Genomic DNA, 18,478 nt, shown 5'->3' with positions numbered 1-18,478 from the left:
CATGCAGCTTTACTGTATTATTAAATGGTATGGCATCCTCTTGAGTAAAATATTCCACATGTAAAATAGTCCCCCATTTGGATCTCTGGGTGAGGACTACTCGGGAGGATATCGTTATCATGAGAAACAAAACTGGCATTCTATGGATCAGAGTGTGGAATGTAAGATCCCTTGGGCAGGTAGGCCATAAAATTCAAAAAGGGAAATGGATAGGTTAAAGTTAGATATAGTGGGAATTAGTGAAGCATGATGATAGGAGGCACAAGGGTTCTGGTCAGGTGAATACAGGGTTATAAATACGAAATCTAATATGGGTAATGCAGGAGTAGGTTTTATAATGAATAAAAAAAATTAGGAATGGAGATAAGCTGCTAAAATCAGAATAGTGAATGCATTATTGTAGCCACGACAGACACAAAGCCCATGTCTACCACAGTAGTACAAGTTTATTTGCCAATTAGCTCCGCAGATGATGAAGAGATCGAAGAAATGTATGATGTGGTAAAAGAAATTATTCAGACAGTTAAGGGAGATAAAAATCTTTAGTCATTAGGGACTGGAATTTGACAATAGGAAAAGTAAGAGAAGGTGAATATGGCCTAGGAGTAAAGAATGAAAGAGGAAGCCACCTGGTAAAATTCTGCACAGGGCATAACTTGATCACAGCTAACACTTGGTTTAAGAATCATGAAAGAAGGCTACATATGTGGAAAATGCCTAGAGAAATCAGAAGGTTTCAGATTATATAACGGTCAGACAGAGATTTTGGAACCAAATTTTAAATTGTAAGACATTTCCAGGTGCAGATGTGGATGCTGACTACGATCTACTGGTTATGAACTGTAGATTAAAACTGAAGAAACTCCAAAAAGGTAGGTATTTAAGGAGATGGGACCTGGATAAATTGAAAAACCACAGGTTGTAGAGATGTTTGGAGGCAGCATTAGGAAACGATTGACAAGAACATGGGAAAGGAATACAGCAGAAGAAGAATGGGTAACTTGGAGAGATGAAATAGTGAAGGCAGCAGAGGATAAAGTCGAGGGCTAGTAGAAACCCTTTGGTAACACAAGAGATATTGAATTTAACTGACGAATAGGAGAAAATATAAAAATGCAGTAAATGAAGGAGGTAAAAAGGAATACAGACATCTCAAAAATGAGATCAACAGGAAATTTAAAATGGCTATGCAGGAATGGCTAGAGGACAAATAGAAGCATATATCACTAGGGGTAAGATTGATGCTGCCTACAGGAAAATTAAAGAGACTTTTGGAGAAAAGAGAAGCACCTGTATGATTCTCAGGAGCTCAGATGGAAAACCAGTCCTAAGCAAAGAAGGGAAAGCAGGGCAATGTAATTGAGGGCACTATTATGGAAATGGAAGAGGATACAGATGAAGATGAGATGGGAGATATGATACCATGTGTAAAATTTGACAAGTCAAAACAGGGCCCCGGGAGTAGACAACATTCCATTACAACTACTGATAGCATTGGGAGAGCCAGCCATAACAAGACTCTTCCATATGGTGAGCAAGATGTATGAAACAGGCAAAATACCCTCATACTTCAAGGGGAGTATAATAATTTGTATTCCAAAGAAAGCAGATGCTAAAAGGTGTAAAAATTACTTAACTGTCACTGTCATAATCGATGCAAGATACTAACACGAAAAACCGGTAAAAGCTGACCTCGGAGGAGATCAATTTGGATTCCGTAGAAATGTAGGCACATGCAATGCAGTACTGACCCTATGACTTATCTTAGAAGATAAGTTAAGGAAATGCAAACCTATATTTATACCTTTCGTAGATTTAGAGAAAGCTCTTGACAGTGTTGTCTGGAATATCCTCTATCAAATTCTGAAGGTGGCAGGGGTAAAATACAGAGAGCAAAAGGCTATTTACAATTTGTAAAGAAACCAGATGACAGTTACACGAGCCGAGGGGTATGAAACAGAAGCAGTGGTTGAGAAGGGAGTGAGACAGAGTTGTAGCCTATCCCTGATGTTATTCAATCTATATTTTGAGCACACAGCAAAGGAAACAAAGGAAAAACCCGGAGTTGGATAAAAACCTTGAGTTTTGCCAGTGACATTGTAATTCTGTCAGAGACAGCAATTAAGGTCGATGCCACTTTATGGCCACAGAGAGAGAGAGAGAGAGAGAGAGAGAGAGAGTTCTTTCAACAGAAATTTAATTTTGAAATATGCAACTTGTTAAAATGTAATGCAAGTGTCCCATTCCATTACACTGGAATGACCCAACAACTACTATGGAAATCTGAGTCTGCACATATTCAATTTTACTTATCCTTTGCATTACAAAAACTAGTATGGTACATTGGGGCAAATTTAAAAAAGTCTGCAAGGCATTAGTAAGCAGAACATTTACAAAGTTCCATGCTGCTTGAAACTGAAAAGAATGCACAGCAACACCCTGCTGAACAACTAAATGAATTAAGTGGCAATTGCTAATTACCTGTTTGTAAATACATGAATGACAAATTAAAAAGAAAAATGTTAACATATTCTTGATAATTTCATACTAGCCTGTCAAGATGACTTGGCTAAAACTAACTCTACAGTTCTGCACTCTGAAAATACCAAGCACCTATTGAATATTATGCCAATAGCTCTTCAAAGAACTTTGGAATTCCTACAAAGATTTCTGAATATAATCATGACTTGGCTTCGATACACAGAAGAGTGATTGCAGTTACATCATTACAATTCTATATTCATGCATGAAAATTATGTGCACACTGCCAGCAGACTCCTTACTCTGATGGGCATGCATACTAACAATTGAAAATATACCCCACTACAACATCTCCCATGTCATAATGACTTTCTGAAATGTCTGTAGCTACCGTTAACAATAACTGCCGGTTTACATATGCTGGTAATGTGGATGTATATTTTTTGTGACAATTTATCATTAAAGATGAAAAAATAATAATTAACGTGGAGTTATACCATATGTGACCAGTGTTTATCAAACTGTAGTAGTTTCTTCCTGCGTATATTCGAACAATGTCTGTTGAGCAATATAGTGTACATACTTCCCAAAATCTGGTTGGAACAATAACAAAATTGACATCTTGGTGTCCTCGACCAAGTTACACTTCTGACGTGAAAATAACGAAGTGGATGTTACTAGTAATTGCCACTACCATATAAAATGGCATTGCTGGATGCAGCAGCTTCTTATCTGGTGGCAAGGCTGCCACTTATTTCTTGTCACATTCATTGGCGATGTACAATAATTTGCAGACAATGACTATCATTTAAATTGGCAGCTCTCTTTAAATGTAATAGTCAAATGAAAAGGAATGCAGGCAGGTAGGTGCAACTCCCCGATATGATGTCAGTGTACACCAAAACTGAGTTTCACAAGTGAAACTACTTAGTAGTGGCAATTCAGTGATGGGATTCCACTAGGATCTAGCATGCATTTATAAAAAGGAGAAAGCTTACAAAATCCTAAAGTGACTTATCCCCCAGTATCATTACAGTACCTCATTTAGGATTCTTATTTGGTCAGACTGCCCCAAGAGGTTGGGACAGTTCAAAAAAGTATGTAGCTAAGGATATTCAGCAACCAAATTAAAAGAGCACATCCTAAAAGGAAGTGCTAATACCACACAAAAGTCTATTCCTTGAGACATAAAAACCTGTTTTTGTTAGGCTAAGTACCGAAGCATACAATTAATTATGCAGACACTTTCATTTCCACAGATTTGAAGCATAAACTGAGTAAAATGAACACCGTTGACTGATATCACATAAAAAGAATATCAGTAATTGTGGTAGTTGACATAATGACAAACCTGCATTGTATAGCTAACTGGTGTACAAATGAACAGTGCTGTTCAACTCAGAGGTTTGGTTCTTAGTGAAGGAAGGAATTGGAATTACCAGTATTTACCTGGCAAGGAAACAAGAAGTAGCTGCATAAAATTCATGATCATGAAACATCACAACAATGTCCTGGATTCAATAACATCTCTTTATGTTGAATATCATAAGAGAGCAGGCATGTGACACTCACTGTCATTGCCCATCCATCTGAGAGCTTGGCCATGAAATAGACATTTGTAGCCCACCAGATGGTGTTTGACTGGAGAGGGGCTAAATACCAGTACTGGATACAACCTTCTCTCTTCTCTACCATCACCAGTTGCACACCAAACATACTTGGTATGAAAAGAACTGGAATGGCATTCACTTGGAAGACTTGCATGACGCAATGGGCCACACAAAGTGCAGAGTATGGAAAACCATGTTCAGAGAATTTAATAGCATGGTCTGTCAGCTAAAATATTACATAGTTTAGTCATGGATATTTTCCTCCACGCTACGAAATACATGATTGGCAACAAGGAATAGATTAATAAATATGTAAAAAGAAGCATACATATAAACTGTGCCGCCAGGTACCACAGATTCACAAAAAATTGCTGGGATTATATATGAAAAATAAAATCTATATAATAAATTTATGAATTTGGGTAAAGTAGATATTCTGCCATGTGCTGCACCTGAAAATGTTAGTGATGAGAAAACACAGTCAGGGGTTTTGTTTCCCAGCCACAGTTAGCGTCTGTGCTGTTTTCTCAAACAGCGTTTTCTTGTATCACGTTCAAAAGCTGCATCTTGCATTTGAATATCACAAGGGAAACATATGTTTTCATAAGTAACATCAACGTCGCAACATTGGTAATGGTTTGCGCTGAAATGCTACGTTACTGATAGTTGTGTATTTACAAAACCACACTATAGCAAGTTCCCAAACCGCATTCATTTGATCACTATACGAAGGATAAAAATTCTACACGAGTTCATATTTTATAAAAAAACATTTGCGTAACAAATATATACAAACTGGAATCGGACACTAGAATTTCCCCGCAAACAGCTTAGCATCAGCAGAATTACTTGCAGTCCCCTCACTTTGGAGAAGTCTCGGGCCTAGACAATACAAAATAATGCGTTAGTGATCAATATTTTGGTACCTTTCTGCTAGAAAAGAACTACATCGTGCTGCACACTGTCTCCGCTACTTTAATTTCGAGTGTTGGCCAACATATTCCACATGTTGGTCTAATAATACATTTTATGGATGCGAGTTGTTTGATATTTACTACTTCAATTACTAAACGAAAATTAACGTTTCATTGGACGTATGTTTTATTTTCGTCACACACAATTCTTCAAACATCTATAACAACACATACATGACTTGTGTTTCTTAACTGTTTACGACGAGATTATTGATCAGCAACAATTTTTTTGTGACGAGCCAACGATGTAAAAAATCCAGTGATCTCATTAGATGGATTTGGGGGCAGGCAGGCATCGCGGTTGCTGATTGGCTAATATTAATGATGTCATAGAGGGCTCCATACAAGACATAATTGACCATAGACATACATGTCTGTAAGTTGGAAATGCTCTGTTATCTGTGGTGTATGTACTTCACGTCTGTGCTCATGCCATAAACGAGCCACGTACATCACAGACATCTATGCCTGTGACGTCCATAGAGTATGTATAGCTATGGAGTAAGCAAAATCTATGCGCATCTTCTCAATATCAAAGCGGGTTCATGTCGAGATTTTGGGACGACGCTGCTTGTGTCTACAACTTGTGGTAATAGCGAAACTTGAATATTATACTATTCGCCCTGTTTTTTATACTGTTTCTTCATATTTGAGTTTTAGTAACAGCTATGTTGCAGTATTGTCATCGCTACGGATGTAAAGAGAAGTATGTGAAAGGAGGACCAGTTACTTTTCATAGGCACATACAACAAATGTATAATTGTAAATGTCATATCGATATGAGCCACTTTAGGCCTCTGTGTCGAAAAATATAGAGATATGGTATTATATAGTCTTTTAATGTAAAGATAATTTCTGCAATTTTGTGACAGTGTGTTTTTGAGACAAGTGCTAGATAAATTTCCAAGTGTGTTTAAGTAAATTGCCAGTCAGTGTATACACATCGGTAGGCTGTACTATGTTCATATGGAGATAAGTGTGATTAATTTCCTTCACTTTATGCAGGTTCTCAAACTCACACATGTAACTAAGTATTTCTGCATGAGACATATTTTTATACAGCGTCATTGTAACTTAATTAATTAGAACAGATTCAACAATATGAATCAGTGCAATAGAAAACCTACAAAAAATATCTTTGGTTGTCACTTCTTTTATTACTCCAAAATTCGAGCATTGATCTTGTATTTTTTAGTTTTTGTGCTTAGTGTATGGTTTTACTTTTCTGATGTGATGGCAAAAAATGTTGTAGAAACTTGTCTATAAAAAGCAGAAGGGTAAAAAAAAAGTGTGGGGATGTAGCTGCATAGACTCTCCAGGAACAATATTGCTGCCCTGAGGTAGCTCAACTAACCTCTCTGGACCTACAGTTAGTTCGCTCTAATCAATGTTTGTGACAACATGTTTTTTTACCTTGTAGGGCATAAATATATTTGAATGGAATCCTATAAACTGTTAGTTGTTGTTATATGTAACTACTATCCCAAGTACCGTACTTCCTACAGTGGTGACCTGGAAATTTCAGCCGCGCCGCATTTAAAAAGTAAAATTTCCCGCACTGGTCCAATGCCCTACAATGCCACAGCTACCTCCAAGTCAACCATTTCCTGCTCGGAGGGATGGCAGCCTCACCTCTTCGTCAATGCCTGTGAATTCCACGATCTTTCCAGGCCTCAGTTTGGTACAACTTCGCCAAAACCTGGACGAAGTGTCCAATCCAGCAGTGTGTAGTTGGTGATGATATTTGGTTTGTGGGTCACTCAACTGCATGGTCATTAGCACCCATTCAAAGTCCCAATTTTTTTTTACACTCCAATTTTTTAGGCAGTTCACTATCACGAATGAGGATGACGAAATGATGGGGGCAACACAATCACCCACCTCCCAGGCAGAGTAAATCCCCAACCCAGCCGGGAATCGAACCCAGGACCCTGTGATCCAGAGGTAGTAATGCTAGCCACCAGACCATGAGCTGCAAACTCAGTGTGTAGTTAACCAACGACAATGATTACATATGCACTGCATCTACGACACCAGAGTCACATCGCTTCACACCAAACCGGCCAATGACGTATTGAATTCTACCACTGACAGCACTGTAATGATGGCGAGTGACTATTTGCCTAGCAATTCTGATGTGACAAAAAATATGATTCCAGGCAAATACTGGCTTCCTGCTGCCCCAGTCATCATACATATAATGCTCCAAGCTTCCACACAGGAAATAATGACACTTACTTCTTTGGACACTCCTTTAGTGACAGTGAATCTACATGCATTAACGTTCCCAGCGTTCTGCAAAACTATCTGCACCCACCAAGAGTGCCTTGATAGTTGGCCAACAATAGCCCCTGCTAAACAATCCTCAAACAGTTTCCGACTATTTACCCCCTCCCATACAAAAGAACATGACATAAAAGTGAACTACCCAACACAAACTATGTCATCGTGCTGCATTCGCCCCTGTCATCATGTTGCGACCACTGCCACATCACCTAAGTTATTTCACATCTCCACCATCTGCCCCGCATTCACTTGTAACCACCACTGCTATGCTCGGTGTGCACACACTGCAACTCCTCCATGGATGTGTAGCACTGGGATTCAGCACAACTGCCTTACAAGATTCATTACATCATGAGCATACCATGTAATCACAGCATCTGACAGCTCCCATGGACCAGCCGGTCATGCCCACCTTCATACTTGGCCCACGTCTAATGCACTGCACATACCTTTGTCTGATCAGAGCACACTCCATCCTGAAACTCCTACACCTGACATGCCTACCATAAGGCGCAGCCCTTCGCTGTTTTACATAAATGCCACTCCACAACGTCTCCGTTTCTGCTTCTTCTACCACTCCGAGCAATGCCCACTTCTTGATCGTGCCAGCCTCACATAACCATTGCCCTTACAATTCCGCATGTCCTCAACCTAAACTCCCTCCGTTAATTGTGGATATGCATACGCTGTAGTTCGCAGTTAGTGAGTGCATAATGCTATCTGCAGGCATCACAGAGAACAATGACAAATTACTGGTACTTTTCGATCACCTCAGTGATTAGCGATTTTCTGCTTGATGTGCACATGCAAACTAACGAGTATGAGACTGTCAAGGCACCTCTGCTTCAACCTCTATCCTGCTTGCCAGAGGAACAGCTTTATGTAGTGATAAGAGAAACCTTCTCAGTCACAGTAAGCCTTTTGCAATGTGGTGCAAGCCTCGCCTGCAAATTGGCATGAGCCTTCTCCTCGATCATGCCCTGTAGACTTCATGACTATCAAAACTGCTGGAGAGCATTTAAACAGTGACGCTCGCATATGAAGACACTCCACTAGATCTCAAACTATGTCTGGTGACCGAAGGCTAGGTCACTCCCAGCACAGCTTGTTGATTGACTCTCATCGTGACCGCACTACAGCTGACAGCATGTCCACCTACATTGCTGACAACACACAATTCCAACCGAACCTAGCCAATGCCCCACCTACGTTCCCAGCCACTTCTATTTGCCTTCTATCATGAAGATGCCAGCTATCTGATTTCTACCAGGATTCACTGAACCTTACTGAGCCCTTACCCGCTACTGCTCTGTGTGGTCTCCCAGGTGACAAACATAAACAAACACCTTCAGTGCACACTGGCACTAATGCACCTCTGCCCGTTCACCAACCTGTGCTTGCCAGTCAAAACACTGTGAATCAGCTGGGCACTACACCCATCCACGTGCACCACTTCTGCTGGTTCCCCATTTGCTTTGACTCTGACATGCTACGTTGCAGACTGCCTTGGTCATACCCAAACTTATCTCGTGGTCTGATACTGGTGCACAAGGTGGCTCATGCTCTGCAAATTGCGGCAAATCGCCACTTCAAGATAGCATCTGCAAGTCTAACTTACGACTGGATGGCTCTCGCCTCTTCATTTACGATGCACAACTGAATTCTTACCTTCTTGTTGACACCAGTTCCAATGTTAGCACAATTCCACTGTCTCTAGCTCTCACTACACTTTCACCTTCATCCATGCAACTGCAAACAGTTAATGACTCTGTGATACCAGTCGTTCGCACAAACCTCATCACTCTCGATCTTGGCAACCACACGCCTATGTCCAGGACGTTCTTGGTAACTGAAATGGTGGAACCTGTCTTGGGAGCTGACTTCCTCAGGCTCAATCATTTACTGCCAGACCTGAACTGCGCTCTGCTCCTGCACCACAATGGTCTAAAGCTTATCAGGAGCAAGATCTGTGATTCCCTTCCTCCCAGTGATATACCGTCATGCCTACTTTGCAGCCAGAGACGCCTCTTGATCTTATCTTGAAATGTAGACGATTCCGGATGAGCTCTGCATGACATATGCTAACACTCCAAACTGTAGTGTTCCAGCTTGGATACGCAAGCAACAAATGACCTTGGCTCACACACTGCTGAGATATCTAACAAGCTTCGTATTGCTCAACAGCAGCTCACCACTTTGCAACAGCTACGCCCACTGCCTGACAACTTCAAAAGAGGTCAGTCAAGTGCCATTTCCAAACTGTGCTCACCTGACCGCACCCAGTGTTATTGACAGTGCCTCTGCAACAGAGTTGTTCATTGACGATGGTGTTACAATAACGCCTATCGCTATTCCCTTGGTCTCCATGCCAGCCCATCTGGCTGCAAGGGTTTGTACCATCTGGGATGTGGGACAATTTATCACATCAACACCACTCCTGACCCATCGGTTTGCCATTGCACTGTTCCCTCTGCCTGCCTCCACACAAACTCAAGTGGCAAAAGCCATCTTGGACAAACTCTTGTGTGCTAGAACTGTTCAGCCATCCATCAGTCCCTGGCCTTATGCTATCAAGCTCATCCTCAAAAAGGATAATGGCGATTGTGTGGCGATTATTGGCACCTCAACACTTGGACTATAATAGACTGCTACCATGTACCGATATTAGAAGACTTTTCTAATGTAACATATTATTATTATTACTATTATTTGTGTTTTGTCTTTTCTGAGCAGAAGAGGGGTGATCCGGAACCAGTATTGTCATACCAAGCTCTATGTACAATGGCAGTAACAAGAAAAAGAAGAACTTAAATTTAAATGCTGAATATGTTTCTTACATATTGAGGTTCTGTTGACATTAATGCCAGTTAAAGTTCCCTCAGGATATGTGTACCTTCCAATTTCTTTCAATTATTCTTTCAAAATTTCTTTTTTAATTATTCAAACAGGAATTATTAATCAGTTCCCATTATATATTCATTTTATTCCCCCCCACCACTATTCAATGGCGATCTTGACAGGACGGCGCCAGGCAGAATATGAACAGACCTCTCAATTGTTGAGATAAAAATGTTTTGAGACAAATGATCCATTTTATCGTTACAAGAAACGAACGAGGCCTTTGTTGCATTTGTTACATGTCCGTGAGATCGGAACTATTAAAAACTTGAAGGAGCAAATTAAAATTAAATTCTGCCTACAAACGAGATACGCTGGGAATGTGGATTTCAGCAGTTAAGGTAGGAAGTTGCTATGCTGTATGCTTATATGCCCGCACTTGGCGCCATCTCTCTCACAGTAGGTAATCTCTTTTTCTTCCAATTAATATCTTTAACGGAAAATGCATTTCTACAGGGAAGACGAAAACTTGAGTAAAGTCAACATTAAAGTACAATATAATTCATTCAAATTCTGAAAGACTGTGTCAGAGAATATCAGGTTCATTAATGAATATGCATACAAATCTGCTTTAATTGAAAAGTAGCAATACAAAACAATTTCATGTTTAAATTTTTTTCTTTTCATTATTTTGTTAAACACAGTTCACAATGGAGTCAAACGAAATGGCCTCTGTTGAAAATTCATGACAAAATGCAATTCCAAGATGGCGGAAATCCGAGCTTGGCAACAACTGAAAGTAACGTGCCAAATCGTGAACTGGGCAATGGCTACCAAAACAACCAGGTTAGCATCCCAGAATTAAAAAATGATGGCAGTGGTGATATAATTAATTATGATGTCACTTTTCTGACACTCGATCAGACAATTTCTCAGTTCTCACCAGGAAACGTTTTTCCAAATAGTGAAACTGAAGGGCACGACAGCGAAATTTCCTCTGACTACTTGCTCACTACATCGCGAACGCAAGAGCAGGAAACAGTTCAAAAAAGCACTGTAAATACTAGAGATACCCTCAATTTGACACAACTAGTGCAGCTAATAGCACAATAGCTTACAAAACAACAGGAATTTCACGAAAATAGAAGACAACAGTTTGCACAGAAAAATCAGGCATTTAACGATTTCAAGAATGGTATTAGTCAACAGTTGAGTGAGGTGAGCAAAACTAAATGCGCTGAATTATCTGATTAGTTATCTGGTAATTTCATAGAGCTCGATAAACAACTAAAACAAGAAGTAATTACCGACATGTTCCGCAATACAAATACATTAATGGAAAAGTAACATCCGTAAATTGTAAACAGGAACAGCTTGCAGGTGAGTTGCAAAACCTTAGTGGAACATATTTTCAAATTAAGGAGACACAATCCAAAGTGGATGCACCGGTAAAAAATGTGGCGAATGCAGTCAGTGAGCAGCAAGATCTATGCAAAATCCTACCTACAGAGATTCACAAGCTGAGTCCAAGACTAGATCAGCTACGTTTAGAGTCAGAATTTGCCAAAAAACAGATAGATAAGTTATGTGCAGATGTAAAGGAAATAACTGAAAAAGCTGAAGCTGGGATTCTGAATAAGAGCAGTACCCTTGCTGAAAAGGTAGTGTCAGAACGTAAAATTTATGTAGATACTGTATAAGAAGCTCTAAAGGAGGAAAAAAGTCAACTCCTAGCTAAAATAGACTCTGGGGTAAAGGAACCAGAGAAAAGGTTATGAGGCAATGTTGCTAAAACTACTGCCATTCCAAAACGCCATATGACAGAAAACATACCTATGTTTTTGGAGAAGTTAGGTACCTTCACTGGTTACCCTCAATATGGGGTTACCCGTCAAAGGAAAATAGCGAAGTTTGCATAATGCAAAAACCCTTGCTGGCAGTTGCACCTGTCGAGCAAGTGCTGTTTCCATGTGCTACCCCACAAGTGAACATAAACACGCCTGTCACTGACAGTGCGGCGTGTTTGTCAACATCACTTGCAGATGAGGGATTACTTAGGCATCGACAATTTCCGATATTTACTTTTGAAGGGAACAGAACACACCCTGTGGTCTTTATCAGAGCATTTATGCCTCTGAGCACTATGGGACTCAACATCTTAGGTCATAAGTCCCCTATAGCTTAGAACTACTTAAACCTAACTAACCTAAGGACATCACACACACCCATGCCCGAGGCAGGATTCGAACCTGCGATCGTAGCAGTCCCGCGGTTCCGGACTGCAGCGCCAGAACCGTACGGCCACCGCGGCCGGCCAGAGCATTTAAAATGTTTTACCTCGTACATGGACTGAAGCCCAGAAAATTAGATTTGTTGTTGGATACACACAGGGTGACGTTCTGCTATGGCTGTAGACATGGCTAAATCCTACATGGCTAAAACCAGGTACTGGACGAACCTGGTATCTCAAGTAGACGTGCTGAAAATTTTAAAGAGCTGTCTTCCTGCCCACATAGGGAAAAACGCATTACCATCCCGGAACACGACACCGAATACTTCCTATCTGTACTGGACTTAATATATTTATTATAAGAAGAGAGACCAGTGCAAACGAAACCTGTTAATACGCCGATAGCGACACAGAGATTTACAGACCAACAAGTAAACAACAGATTCGTAGTACAACACGGATGGCAACCATACCCCATACAGACGTATGGCAATGGTAACGGTAATCCCAACGGCAATGGAGAAAGTTGTAAATACAAAGGTGGATATGAAGGAAATGGGCAAAAATTTAGCAAAAACAATTACAATGGGCGAGTAGCGTATGGCCAGCCTGTTCAATATGTGCAGACACAAGTTACCAGCAATAACCAGCCGATCGCTTGGCAAACGCAAAACAATAACAGACAACCAAATAACCCACAGACAGCGGAATTCGGCCAGCAAAGTAACACACATATACCGAATAACACGCAGAGGCAAAGAGAATTTCAGTCGAGAGACTCTCAGGACACTAATTGCCATAACCAAGCACCAATGGTCAACATAGTGGAAGTTACACCTAACCTAGAATCGATACCACCGCGACGCTGGAAATCTTGAACTGATCATGGTAGGCCCCCGTTCTGTGGCCTTGGAGGGGAGCGGGGGCATGAGCTTGATCGAGACTTGCTTTATCAGATACGATCATGATAATGATGTGAGAGATGATCTGTATCAAGATAATGAGGGTACGCAGAAAAACTTGACAGAGAGCAAAGTACAAACTACTATTAAAGCCAAATTATTTGACCTTGATGTACCAATTGTGGTTGACACAGGTGCTGCAACTAATTTGATGTCACAGGGATTCTTTCAAGAATTGAAGAAACATAGATGCACACCCACACTGCCAGTGCAAAATTGCAAGGTACATTCTACCACTGGTCAGAAATCGAAAGGAGTCAAGATACAAACCTTAATTCCTGTACAATTAGGACAGTTTTATGTACGTTGTAATTTTTTGATAGTAGAGAAATTAATAGTTGATTGTTTAATGAGTATGGATACATTTACGACATATCAAGTACAAATTGATATTTCACTGTAAATAACCAATTATTTGTAACAGACCTAATCAAGGGAAGTACTAATAGATGTAAAACTGAAGTTACCCACGACCTTGAAGTCCAATTGATAAATCCCATAGTTACGTTTGTCAACACATACAATAAGGAACAGTCGTCAGCAGAAGAAATAATCGCCGACACAATAAGCACAAAGGTAAGTGAATCTAAGTGCTTGTCTAAAGAACAGCAAGCGGAACTTTAGGAACTAATACTTGCTTATACAGGGTGTTACAAAAAGGTACGTCCAAACTTTCAGGAAACATTCCTCACACACAAATAAAGAAAATATGTTATGTGGACATGTGTCTGGAAACGCTTAATTTCCATGTTAGAGCTCATTTTAGTTTCGTCAGTATGTACTGTACTTCCTCTACTCACCGCCAGTTGGCCCAATTGAAGGAAGGTAATGCTGACTTCGGTGCTTGTGCTGACATGCGACTCATTGCTCTACAGTACTAGCATCAAGCTCCCGCACATTTCAGTCGAAGTGTTCGTACGCTTCTCAACAACAGATTCGGCGACCGATGGATTGGTAGAGGCGGACCAATTCCATGACCTCCACGCTCTCCTGACCTCAACCCTCTTGACTTTCATTTATGGGGGCATTTGAAAGCTCTTGTCTACGCAACCCCGGTACCAAATGTAGAGACTCTTCGTGCTCGTTTTGTGGACGGCTGTGATTCAATACGCCATTCTCCAGGGCTACATCAGCGCATCAGGGATTCCATGCAATGGAGGGTGGATGCATGTATCCTCGCTAACGGAGGACATTTTGAACATTTCCTGTAACAAAGTGTTTGAAGTCACGCTGGTACGTTCTGTTGCTGTGTGTTTCCATGCCATGATTACTGTGATTTGAAGAGAAGTAATAAAATGAGCTCTAACATGGAAAGTAAGCGTTTCCTGACACATGTCCACATAACATATTTTCTTTCTTTGTGTGTGAGGAATGTTTCCTGAAAGTTTGGCCGTACCTTTTTGTAACACCCTGTATACACGTATCTGAAAAAAAGACCAGGTACTACTAAGGATTTCGTGTACAAATGGAAGTGTGTCCTCACAAAACTTTTTGTTCTACCTCATACACTGTACCATGGACAAAGAGGGAAGTAGTAAGAAAAGATATTTGAATGGGACGTGAATGAATGGGGCATACTTCAACCATCACTTTCCCCTTATTGTAGTCCTTTCATAGCTGTAAGTAAGCCCGATGGCAAGGTGCACTTGGTACTCGACACACATAACATAACATTAATAAGATTATTGTGCCAGTCCGAACACGTCCAAACAATTTAGAGGAACAGCTTACGAAATTCCATAATGTTAAATTTCTTACTATAATCGACCTCCGGTCTTCATATTGGCAAATAATACTACATGAAGAAAGTGGGAAGCATACCACCTTCGTACATGGAGGCATGAGCTTCGAATTTCAAGTATTACCGTTCGTATTGAACGTAAATGGAGGTATATTTATCTCTGCACTTGACAGAGTGCTAGGATTCGATTTTGAGTAAGGTAACAGTATACATGGATGACCTTGCAGTCGTTACACCTGCTTGGGTAGAACATTTAAGATTAATTGATCAAGTATTGAGCCGTTTTTCCGAATATGGAGTGACAGCAATCTCAAGAAATCCAATTTCAGACAAGAAAAGATAAAATTTTTAGAACACACAATCTCTTCGGAAGGCATACTGCCACATCCTAAAAAACTTGATGCCATTAGGAATTGTCCTATTCCTCAAAACAAGAGACAATTAAAGGCATACTTAGGCCTAGTCTTATTTTTCAGGAAATTCATCCCTAATCAACTTATGAACAGTGATGCTTTACTCCATCTTACCCGGAAAAACAGACCTTGGTTATGGGACAAGCAATGTGAAACGGATTTTGAGAACATCAAGCAAGCCTTATTAAATGCTAATATTTTATCTCAACCAGACTTGAATAAGAATTTTTGTATATGCACCGATGCATCTTTTCAGGGTCTGGGTGCATGCCTTTTTCAAATGGTAAAAGAAGAGGGAAATCTCGTCCTGAAAGTAATTAGCTTCACCAGCCGCATGTTATGCGAAGCTAAATGGTCATATTTAGTTATGGTGTTGGAAGGTTTGCTCTAATTTGGTCCTTTAAAAAGTTTGAATATTTCCTTTGGGGTAAACACACAAAAGTATACTGTAAGCAACAGTCCCTTTAACATCTATGGTCATAAGTCCCCTAGACTTAGAACTACTTAAATCTAAGGACATCACACACATCCATGCCCGAGGCAGGATTCGAACCTGCGACCGTAGTGGTCGCGCGGTTCCGGACTGAAGCGCCTAGAAACGCTCGGCCACCGCGGCCGGCCCTATTGTTTTTGTTAACTTGTAAATTCCTACACTGATGGATACCCATGTGGCGTACGTATCTTCAAGAATTCGATTATGAAATAGTATACGCAGAAGGAAATCAAAACATAATATCTGATGCTCTTTCATGACTACCACAAGGCATAGAGGAATTCAACGATCCTTTAGAGCAGGAAGATGAAATAAGAGCTATGTTGATGGAGGACAAAACACTACAACTATGCTATATCCACATGTGTAAACACATGGAGCAAGTACAGCAGGAAGACAAACGCTGGAGTTAGGTAAGAGGGAAACTTACGCGAAATGGCGATGAAAAGTTAAAAAGGTTTATCACTATTCACAAAGTTGTTCTGTTCCATAGGAACCATCCCGAACAAGAACAATGGCGCATGTGCTTGCCAGAGGAATATGTAGATGATTTTATCTTATACAAACACAATACTAGTGGCCATTATGGCACTGCAAAATGCACTGACAAAATGGGTAAATATTGCTATTTCCCCAACCTTAGATGAAGAGTACTACAGGTGGTAAGAAAGTGTGTTATTTGCCAGAAAGCAAAACATTCTAACATCTCTAAACAGATAGAACTACATCCCACTGTGGCTAAAAGACATCTAGAAAATGTATCGTTAGACGTGGCTGAACCCTATCCCCGAGGTAAGGAGGCAGTAAAATATATAGTAGGCCTGTATGACACTTTCACCAAATACATAAAACAGTATGTGGTACAGAACATTACAGCCAGTTCAGTTATAAGACTGACCAAAGAGGATTATTTTGCAAGATTAGGAGAACCAGAAGTCATGTTAACAGATAATGCCTCATATTTTGTTGGATGTAAATGGAAAGAGTTTGTAGATTCCAACCAAATCAAACACATTTTAGCATCATAATTTCATCCCAAAGCATCCCCCATAGAAAGGGTGTTCAAGGATTGCACTCATGAACATGGGTAAAGACAAGCGCTTTTACCCACACAAAGACCTGAGAACGTTTATATATTGAGGAAGCGTGTAAGGAGTGTGTTATAACTGCCCATTACATTGATTAAATACTACAATGTACGGCCGGTGTCCCCACTGAATAAGTGAGAACAACGAGGTGAAATAAATTCCTCGGGCTGCACTATATCGAGGGTTTCACAAGGATTTGCCTTTACAGCAAGTGAGCTGATGTTCAATTGCAAACAAGTAGACGAGTGGGAAAAACTTTTGCCCAAGATACCCATACCAGAATTACCACTGAATGATAAAATGCGACAAGCCTTGAAACCTGGGCTAAATCTGGGAAAGGAATTTATGACAGAAAGCTGAAACGACAACACATTTTTATATAGGACAAAAGGTGTTACTTGGAACACATCCCAAATCCACAAAAGTTGGAAAACTGAACCGTAAGTCGCAATTATTATACACCGGATCATACATAATTACAAAAATCACCTACCCAGAGGCATACAGATTGCACTCATGAACATGGGTAAAGACAAGCGCTTTTACCCACACAAAGACCTTAGAACGTTTATATATTGAGGAAGCGTGTAAGGAGTGTGTTATAACTGTCCATTACATTGATTAAATACTACAATGAGTATCGAAAACGATTTAGCCAACTTAAGGCTATTCTTCGCGTTGTGCAAGATTGGAAATAAATAAGCACTCAGATGAAACTTTCTGGCAGATTAAAACTGTGTGCCGGACCGAGTTCGAGTCTCGGTCCGGCACACAGTTTTAATCTGCCAGGAAGTTTCATATCAGCGCACACTCCGCTGCAGAGTGAAAATCTCATTCTGGAAACATCCCCCAGGTTGTGGCTAAGCTATGTCTCCGCAATATCCTTTCTTTCAGGAGTGCTAGTTCTCCATGGTTCGCAGGAGAGCTTCTGTAAAGTTTGGAAGGTAGGAGACGAGGTACTGGCAGAAGTGGAGCTGTGAGGACGGGGCATGAATCTTGCTTGGGTAGCTCAGTTGGTAGAGCTCTTGCCCGTGAAAGGCAAAGGTCCCGAGTTCGAGTCTCCGTCCGGCACACAGTTTTAATCTTCCAGTAAGTTTCATACCAGCGCACACTCCGCTGCAGAGTGAAAATCTCATTCTGGAAACATCCCCCAGGTTGTGGCTAAGCTATGTCTCCGCAATATCCTTTCTTTCAGGAGTGCTAGTTCTCCATGGTTCGCAGGAGAGCTTCTGTAAAGTTTGGAAGGTAGGAGACGAGGTACTGGCAGAAGTGGAGCTGTGAGGACGGGGCATGAGTCTTGCTTGGGTAGCTCAGTTGGTAGAGCTCTTGCCCGTGAAAGGCAAAGGTCCCGAGTTCGAGTCT

At 40.7% G+C, this 18,478-nt stretch overlaps 1 protein-coding gene across 3 annotated transcripts in view; it reads right to left on the bottom strand.

Moving 5' to 3' along the window:
• Positions 1 to 5,517, bottom strand: part of LOC126457599 (myoneurin-like) — a 75,401-nt gene extending 69,884 nt beyond the window's left edge. For all 3 annotated transcript variants that reach the window (XM_050094044.1, XM_050094042.1, XM_050094043.1), the window contains exon 1: positions 5,018 to 5,517. The gene's annotated coding sequence lies outside the window, so the exon portion shown is untranslated. The remainder of the gene's footprint in view (positions 1 to 5,017) is intronic.
• Between the last annotated feature and the right edge of the window lie 12,961 nt (positions 5,518 to 18,478).

Source organism: Schistocerca serialis, chromosome 2, assembly GCF_023864345.2.
Source record: "Schistocerca serialis cubense isolate TAMUIC-IGC-003099 chromosome 2, iqSchSeri2.2, whole genome shotgun sequence".
Taxonomy (NCBI): Eukaryota; Metazoa; Arthropoda; class Insecta; order Orthoptera; family Acrididae; genus Schistocerca; species Schistocerca serialis.
This window is presented reverse-complemented; position numbering and strand designations above follow the sequence as displayed.